The sequence below is a fragment of the Pongo pygmaeus genome, chromosome 7, assembly GCF_028885625.2.
Source record: "Pongo pygmaeus isolate AG05252 chromosome 7, NHGRI_mPonPyg2-v2.0_pri, whole genome shotgun sequence".
NCBI lineage: Eukaryota > Metazoa > Chordata > Mammalia > Primates > Hominidae > Pongo > Pongo pygmaeus.
In genome coordinates, this window is record NC_072380.2 from 109658846 (window position 1) to 109667660 (window position 8815).

Genomic DNA, 8815 nt, shown 5'->3' on the forward strand with positions numbered 1-8815 from the left:
GCCTCATCTCAGGCTGACAGTTGCCACTCAGCTCCAACTGATTGCTGCCGTGAAGAACTCTGCATTTTTATGTGAAATTTCTTACTTTTTAAAATCCCATGAGAGCCAAATGAAACAATTCTGCTTGTGGGCTCCACGGTGCAACCCCTGTTCCATGCCCATGTTCTTTAAAAACTAAGTTTTTCAGTGAAAGCATGAACAAATGTCTGGAAATTATTTGAATTCCCCTAAAGAACAGAGATTTTTATTCCTGTCACTCCAGAGACGCTTTTGAAAATAAATAGCAGTAATATGATTCAAGGTAGGACTCCACCTTGTGTTGTTAAAGAGGAAGGAATTGATGGCAACTGGAAGACAGCTTTTACAAGTAACGGATATTTTTGTTAAGCAAGATTTTTATTCTTTTTCATTTTAAACATCAAAGATGATGACTGTGTGGGTTTTTTTATTTTTATTTTTTCCTTTTTTGTTTTTGAGATGAAGTTTCGCTCTGTGGCCCAGGCTGGAGTGCAGTGGTATGATGTCAGTTCACTGCAACCTCTGCCTCCCAGGCTCAAGCGATTCTCCTGCCTCAGCCTCCCGAGTAGCTGGGTTTACAGGCGCCCACCACCACGCCTGGCTAATTTTGTGTGTGTTTTCAGTAGAGATAGAGTTTCACTATGTTGGCCAGGCTGGTCTTGAACACCTGACCTCAAGTGATCCACCTACCTTGGCCTCTCAAAGTGCTGGGATTACAGGCGTGAGCCACCGTGTCTGGCCTTATTTTTTACTTTTGTAGAGACAGAGTCTTGCTTTGTTGCCCAGGCTTGTCTCTAACTCCCAGGTTCAAGTGATCCTCCTGCCTCATCCTCCCAAACTGCTGAGATTGCAGAAATGAGCCCATGCTTACCCGTGATTATTTTTAATTGGTTTTATTTTTTCATACGTAGGGTTCTGTGCTACCTCTGTTTTCTTTTTCTTGCTTGCTTTTTTTTTTTTTTTTTTTTTTTTTTTGAGACAGAGTCTCGCTGTCGCCCAGGCTGGAGTGTGGTGGTGCGATCTTGGCTCGCTGCAACCTCCGCCTCCCAAGTTCAAGCGATCTTTGTGTCTCAGCCTCCTGAGTAAATGGGATTACATGTGCCCACCACCACGCCCAGCTAATTTTTTGTATTTTTTTGTAGAGACAGGGTTTCACCACGTTGGCCAGGCTGATCTTAAACACCTGACCTCAGGTGATCCACCTGCCTTGGCCTCCCAAAGTGCTGGGATTACAGGCGTGAGCCACCATGCCCGGCCTGTTTTCTTAAATATGTAGTTTAGACTCTCCAAACGTGTTCTTCTCCCTACAATACGAAGGCTTTTCCAGACCAGCTCAGACACATTCATGCTGCTTGTGGCCCTCAGCAGTGGGATCTGCAGATCTTTATTGAGCAACTAACACGCTCCTGATGGGAACGGCAGACTGAGTGGCTAACTCTGCCTCTTTGGATGATCTTTTTCCTCCCCATCTTAATCAATACCTACATAATTGATCAGGTGAGCCAGATGGCCCTTCTGCTTCACAGATTAAGACAATTAGGACACCAGACAGGTGTTCAAGCTGGCATTTTTCATAACTAAGACAAGAAAAACCTAACACTTTATCTTCCTCGGAAAAAGGCAAGCTCCATCTGGTCCTGGGCATGAATCAGTACTAATTCATACGCTATCTAGCTAAAAATGGGTACAACCATATTTAGACAAAATGCGGTATAAAAGGGAATTATGTGTCAGTAAGTTTGTAAGAGCTCCCACCACAGAATCTGGATTGAAATATCATAGTAAAAACCTAATAGAATACTGAGAACACTGTGTGTACCAACATTTTACCGACACTCTAAGAGAAAGAGGCTGGTTCTAGAAAGCTACTAGACTCCCTTCTCTAGGACCAAATCTCAGAGAGACAAAGAGCTCTGAGACCAGGGGAACCTCACAGCTCTGAGCTCTGAAATGACTGGGGGGAACAAAAAGACCTAGAAACACAAGGCGAGTTATAAGGAAAGATTAAAGATCTATTTCTGGAACCTAGACTTACAGAGGGTACTCTTCCCATGCCACATGCTATTTCAATGGGAGAAAATATGCAAAACAAGTCACAGTTTGAACATGGAATGGTTATTTTATTTAGAACCAGACGAATATTTACCATTCTGTAGCTAAACATAGGACTTGTATTTCAAGAGGCCAGGGGATTCATGCTTCCCTCTGTGACATGTTCTCTTAACTCCAAGCCCCGGTGTTCCATTGCAAGAGTAGTAGAGGGACTCAGCTGTAGTGGAGGGACCCCACTGTAGCAGGGATCATCCTAGAAATGACACTGAACACCAAGCAGGCTCCTGCAGAAGATTTATAAACATAAGAGCGACTCCAAAGTACCTGGGCACCCTACCCGCCACACAGAGGAGAACTGAAAAATAACAGAAGTGCCTCTGGGAAGGAAATGACAAATATTCCTCCTGTCTCTTGCCTTCCATCACTCATACCAATTAAAAAGTAAAACGAACATAGCCAATGACAACAATCAATTTTCCCAGTTTATAATCAAACAAGATTTCAGCAACCAAGAATGTTGCAAAAAAAAATTATTACCATAGGCCCTGCATATTTCTATAGTAAATAAATTCATTCATCATCAAGAGAGCTTATATGATATTCTCTTGATGATGAAATAATTCACTTATGAGAAGAGAATTCGGGAAAAAGTCATGTTAAGCATCCTGCAGGTGGAGAATAGCTAATGGATGCTGGGCTCAATACCTAGATAATGTGTTGATCTGTGCAGCAAACCACCATGGCACACAAAGATTATCTATGTAACAAACCTGCACATCTGGCACATGTACCCCTGAACTTAAAATAAAAGTTAGAAATTTAAAAAAATTAAAAATGAAAAAAAAGAATCCCGCAGGCATAATTCAGTCTGGCCTTCTGGCCTCGATTTTACTATTCAAGAGTAACTGGAAAATATCATGCATGACAAACCACCCACAAAATTACACACAATTAACAAAGTAAAATGTCATTTTAAAATTAAAATAGAAAATTTGTTGATGTTTTTGGGATGATGTTTGCTAAACAGTATAGGTGGGACCACGTGGGACGGAGGAGGGGGTTGGCAGGAAAGAGTGGCCACAGGCAGGGTGCTAATTTATGAGTCAGTACGCATGAGGATCCAAAGAAATCTAACCCAGGTTTTTATGATTTTGAACTCAGAAAAACGCAGTTACCTGCTGACAAGAAGCAGCAATGCTGAAATAAGAGAAAAGGGAATTGGGGCCTGAATTTGTTTCCTATTGCTGGTTTAACAAATCACTACAAATTTTGTAGCTTAAAACAACATAAACTTATTATTTTACAGTTCTGGAGGTAAGAAGTCCAAAATGGTCACACTGGAGTAAAATCAAGTTGTTGGCAGCTCTGTTCCTGATGGAGGCTCTAGAGGAGAATCCGTTCCCTTGGCTCCTCTCTCTTCTAGAGGCTGTCCGCCTTCCTTGTCTCTTCCCGTCAGCAGTTACATTGCTCCTACGTCTGCTTCCATCATCACAACCCCATCTTTCACTCTGACCCTCCTGCCTCCCATTTTCACTAATAAGGACACTCATGATAACACTGGGCCCACTCGGGTAACCCAGTATCATCTCCCCATCGCAAGAACTTTAACTCACATTTGGAAAGTTCCTTTCTCTATATAAGGTAACACATTGACAGGTTTCTGGGGATTCGGATTTGGACATGTTTGGAGGCCATTATTCTGCCTAACACAATGCCATAAACTATTGAGCTTTATTTCTAACAGAGAAGTGTCAGAAGAAAATGAATAATCAATTGCCATGTTTTATAATTGTTCGTCTCCCTCTCATACACACTCAAACCTTTTTATTCCTGTGCCCTATATCTATTTTATATTAGAAATGGCTAGAATTTGCTGGGTGTTTGTAAGTATCAGCTACTGTGCTAGGCAACTTACTTGCATTTTCATATTTAATTGTCTCAACAATCCAATGAGGTAAGTGCCATCCTCATCCCTGTGTTGTGAATGGGAAAACTGAGGCTTACAGAAGGTAAGTCGTTTGTCTAAGCTTTTACAGCTGAAATTCAAACCTACGTCTGTTTGAATTGAGCTAGGGCTCCTAACCAATAAGAAAAAAAAAAACAGAATATATTGAGACTTACAACAAACAAAGGTGTATTCTTCCTCATGCTCCATATTGGACACTATGTGTTCATCTGTGGCCTGCTGCAGCCTGCACATCATCATCATTCTGAGACCCTGGCTGAAGAGGCAGCCCCTGCCTGGGAGATTGCCCTTCTCAGATGTTGCTCTTCATTAGCAGTGAGGAAAGACAGGGATGGGGGGAGAACTTCTTGGAGGCTTTTAGGGTGTTAATTTGGAAGTGATGTGCCCCACTTCTGTTCACATCTCATTGGCCAAAACAAACTCAATGACCAAGCCTGATATCCATGTAGCTGGGACGAATCATTCTGTCACCATGCAGGGCAGCAAATATTTGGAAATGATAGTACACTCTGCTATGGCTCTTAGCTTCTGTGCTCACTGAGATGAGAGGAAAAACAATAAACTATTATTATCACAGAGAGTCAAGATGACTTTGGACTTTCCTTAGTGGCACAGCACTCACCTCCAGGCCAGATGGACTCCTGGATCTATGTAGAAGAGGCCACTTGTATAAAGGGAGATTCTGAGAACCTGAAATTTTCCTTCATCCAGATGCCCAAAGTGTCTGACACTCCACCAGTAGAGATAAAGTTGTGCTGCCTGAGGATAGCTATGTGCTACTAGGAGTTATGACATGTTCTTCAAGGAGGCTTTTTCCCAGCTGGTAGGACTCTTGGTATGGAGCTCCCTCAAAGCAGCAAATGAGAAAGAGTAAGGGTCTCCTAGTCTGAAGGCTTTGTAGAATTCTAATCCAGATGAAGAACACTCTTCTCTGAGGACAGTTCTTAGGACTCAAAGATTGGGAATGATGATTACATCTCGTCCAGTATTTCTGAAACTGTGCTTCAAGGAGCCCTTGGTGTGCTATAAAGGTGTCTCAGAAATAGCAAGAGAGATACACATAACCCCTACATGCCCTTATGCCCTGGGGGCTTGACATACACAGAAGCTAACGCTAGGATAAGAAATGGGGCTTTCAGTCCATCAGCAAACAAATGGATAAAGAAAATGTGGTATATGTACACAATGAAATATTATTCAGCCTTGAAAAAAGAGACCCTGCCATTTGCCACAACATGGATGGACTTGGAGGACATTATGCTTGCTAAGTGAAATTAGCCAGACATAGAAAAAGAAATATTGCATGGTTTTACATATTGTGGAATCTATTTTTTTAAAAGCTCAAATACACAGAGAAAATGAAACAGTAGTTATCACAGGTGGGAGTAGGGAGAGGAAATGGGGTGATGTAGGTCAAAGGATACAATATGGCAGACATGTACGATGGACAAGTCTAGAGATCTGATGTACAACATGAGGACTGAAATTAATAAAATTGTATTGTATTAGCAATTTTTGTTAAACGAGTAGATTTTAGTTGCTCTTATCACCAAAAAAGTAACATGTGAGAGGACAGACATTAATCTGCTTCACTATTGTAACCATTTTACTATGTACACGTATCTCATATCATCATGTTGTAAACCTCAAATATACACAATAATATTTATTTTTTTAAAACAAGAAATGGAGCTTTCAGGACTGAGACTTACAGTAGATTAACAGAGAAAAGTGTTCTTTTTGATATAAAAATACAAGACTGTCTGCTAAGAGTGGCTCCACCTTAGGGGGCTAGAAGATCTGTCTGTCAGGTATACCTGTGGTTCTGAATGGCTCTGCATGGCCCATCCATAGAGGATGGAGCTGAATCACCATCTGGCAGCGTATTAGTCTGTCCTCCCGCTGCTAATAAAGACACACCCCAGACTGGGTAGTTTATAAAGAAAAAGCGGTTTAATGGACTCACAGTTCCATGTGGCTGGGGAGGCCTCACAATCATGGCAGAAGGTGAAGGAGGAACAAAGGCTCATCTTACATGGTGGCAGGCAAGAGACCATGTGCAGGGGAACTGCCCTTTATAAAAACATCAGATCTCATGACACTTATTCACTATCATGAGAACAGCATGGGGAAAAACCCACCCCCATAATTCAATAACCTCCCACTTGGTCCCTCTCATGGCACGTGAGGATTATGGGAGCTACAATTCAAGATGAGTTTTGGGTGAGGACACAGCCAAACCATATCAAGCAGGAAGCAAAGAAGAAGAGGGTGATCGTAAAGGGCAGGGGGATGGCGGGGACGGGGAGGCAGGGTGGTGAAGGAAGCTCAAGGGCTGGTTCCAGGGGAGGAACAAGGAAGAGAGAGGGTCAAAAGGGGAGGTTTGTTCTCTGTGACTCCGAGAAGGGCTATGTGGGTGAGCTCCATAACTCTTGGGGTGCAGAAGGTTGCATGGAGGAAAGTCACACCTCTGATGCCCCTACCTCCTTTTGAATTCCTTGGGATGGACATGTGAGCTGAAATGGCCACCAGCAAGGCTGCTTAAAAACACTTATTATATTTTTACTTTTTTCTGTCACAAAAGCATTGAGTGCACAAACATAAAAGGCTTCCACTTAAGATTTTGTTTGAATGTTTAAAAACAAAAGAGTGAAATGCCACAATTTAATCCAGTGTTCTTATCTCATGAAAAAGGAAATGGGAGCCTAGACTAAAGACTAGTCTAAGGTCAGGAGAAAAACAGGTAGAAAGTTAAAGCCACAACCAAGACTTGGGGCTCCCAGTCCAGCGCTCCCTCCCCTACAGCCATATATCCCTCAGCTCCTGGGTTCCCATTGTTGGTGCCCACAGCCTCCTAAGTGAGCGGTGGCAACCATTTGCTTTCCCTGGGTAACTTGTGGAGGCAGGGTGAGTTATTTATTTGGATTCTGCAGCAGCACCACCCGGCTTTGAAAGCAACCAAACCCTCATCTTCCTGAGTTACTAGGCTCATCTGTACCCATAAGAGCCACAGCATAGGAGAATGTGACCTGGCTTCACCCAGGTTCCCACTGTCTCGTCACATCTGTTCTCTTGGCCTCCTCTTATGGACCTTTGAAAGTCCTCTCCTACTTGCCAGGTTGGGGCAGCCTGTTAGCTGGCTACCAGTTGGATTTTTCACAAGTCTGCCACGTTGCAGTGACAGGACTGTGTTGAGGCCCAGATGCCTCAGCATAAATAAATAACACATCTGGGATGTGGAAGGGGTCCAACTGCATATTACAAAAGAAGCTGGGGTGGAAACAGAGCCAAAGGATACACATCTGGAAACAGTTAAGTCAGGAGTAAGTGGGGAGGAGGATGTAGTAGAAAAAGAGAGAAGAAAGGTTGAGGGGAAAGATCAAACTAGGAATTACTGTTGTCTGGAAGGATCTGAATTAAAATCGCTAAGAAACAGAACCATGGTTTATATAACAGCTGAATTAAGAGCATTCCTATAAAAATGATAGTTTATAATAATTGACCTCAATGCAGAGGCTGAGCAGGACCGAGCAGCTGGAATCCTGGACGTCTGATTGCTTTGGATGTAGCTAGGAGGGGTGGTTCCCTCCTAGCTATTTGAATCTATAAATGGCTTCGCGGTGAGCAGGGTGAAGGAGTTCAGCCCTGCGCGGATGAGAACCCCAGAGCTCCCTGCCCAGGATCACCAGGCACTTGGGAGGCTTAGTGAGTTCCCAGGTTCCTGGGCAGCCTCCGCTTAACATGCCTGTTGTAAATATACAGAGCATTAAAGAGGAGGCCTGGGAAGAGGGGGACGTGCAGTGACACCGCTTCCTCCCAGCCAGAGACCCAAGCAGATGATTCACCTAGATGAATCAGGAATGGCTGCAGAGGGAACTGCTCACACTCATGCCCCCAGCCAGCAACTGAAAGCTACAGTGACATCACTACACAGAGGACAGAAGTCTAAGTAACGGGGAAATTAGGACAAAAAGAAGAGAGAAAAAAAATATCCTTTTCTCTCCCTCTCAATGGAATTCAAGTGTATGGATTACCTTCTTAATGGATGGCCTGATTTAATCTCCTGGAAAAATATTCCAAATTAAGCCGTCATTAAGAGAAGCCAGAATGCAGGCATTCCAAGCAAAACACAGAAGCACAGGGCAAGGCTTTTCTCATTTCTTCCAGCCCCCTTTCACTGAGTCTCTGTTTTGTGACAGGTAATACAGGCTGGATCCTAAGAGAGGCTCCAGCTGACTTGGGGCTGAACTTTGATGGTGGTAAAATGCAGGCTTGTCATTGTTTAAATAAAAGCAGATGACTCAGCAAAATGGACCTACCACCATGGCAACTTTTACACCTGGTTTGGTTGAGATTCCAAGTTTTCTACATGTGCAGGGAATCTGAAAGAATAAATGGCTTTCTTCGGGTCTTGGTTAGAAACAGTTGCCAATTGGCGATAACTGTACTTTAGAGAACCCTCAAAATGATCAAACCATAATGCTAGTCTCAAATACTAATCCTTAGTTTGTAGGTTCTCAGCATTCTAATGGAGGGGAGAAACCAGTCCATCTTCCAATATCATATGCCTTGTGATTCTGAAATCTTTTAATAAAACATAATTAGGGAATATGATTAGGACTTGGTATGATTCGGTTTTAGATCTGTGTGTAATATTAAAAGCTTTGTTCATTCAAGAAATATTTACTGAGTCTTCGAAGAGCCTGGCATTATGCTGGGAGCTGATGGGTACATTGCTGAATGAGACAGAGCCCCTGCTCTCAAGGAGCTTATAATCTG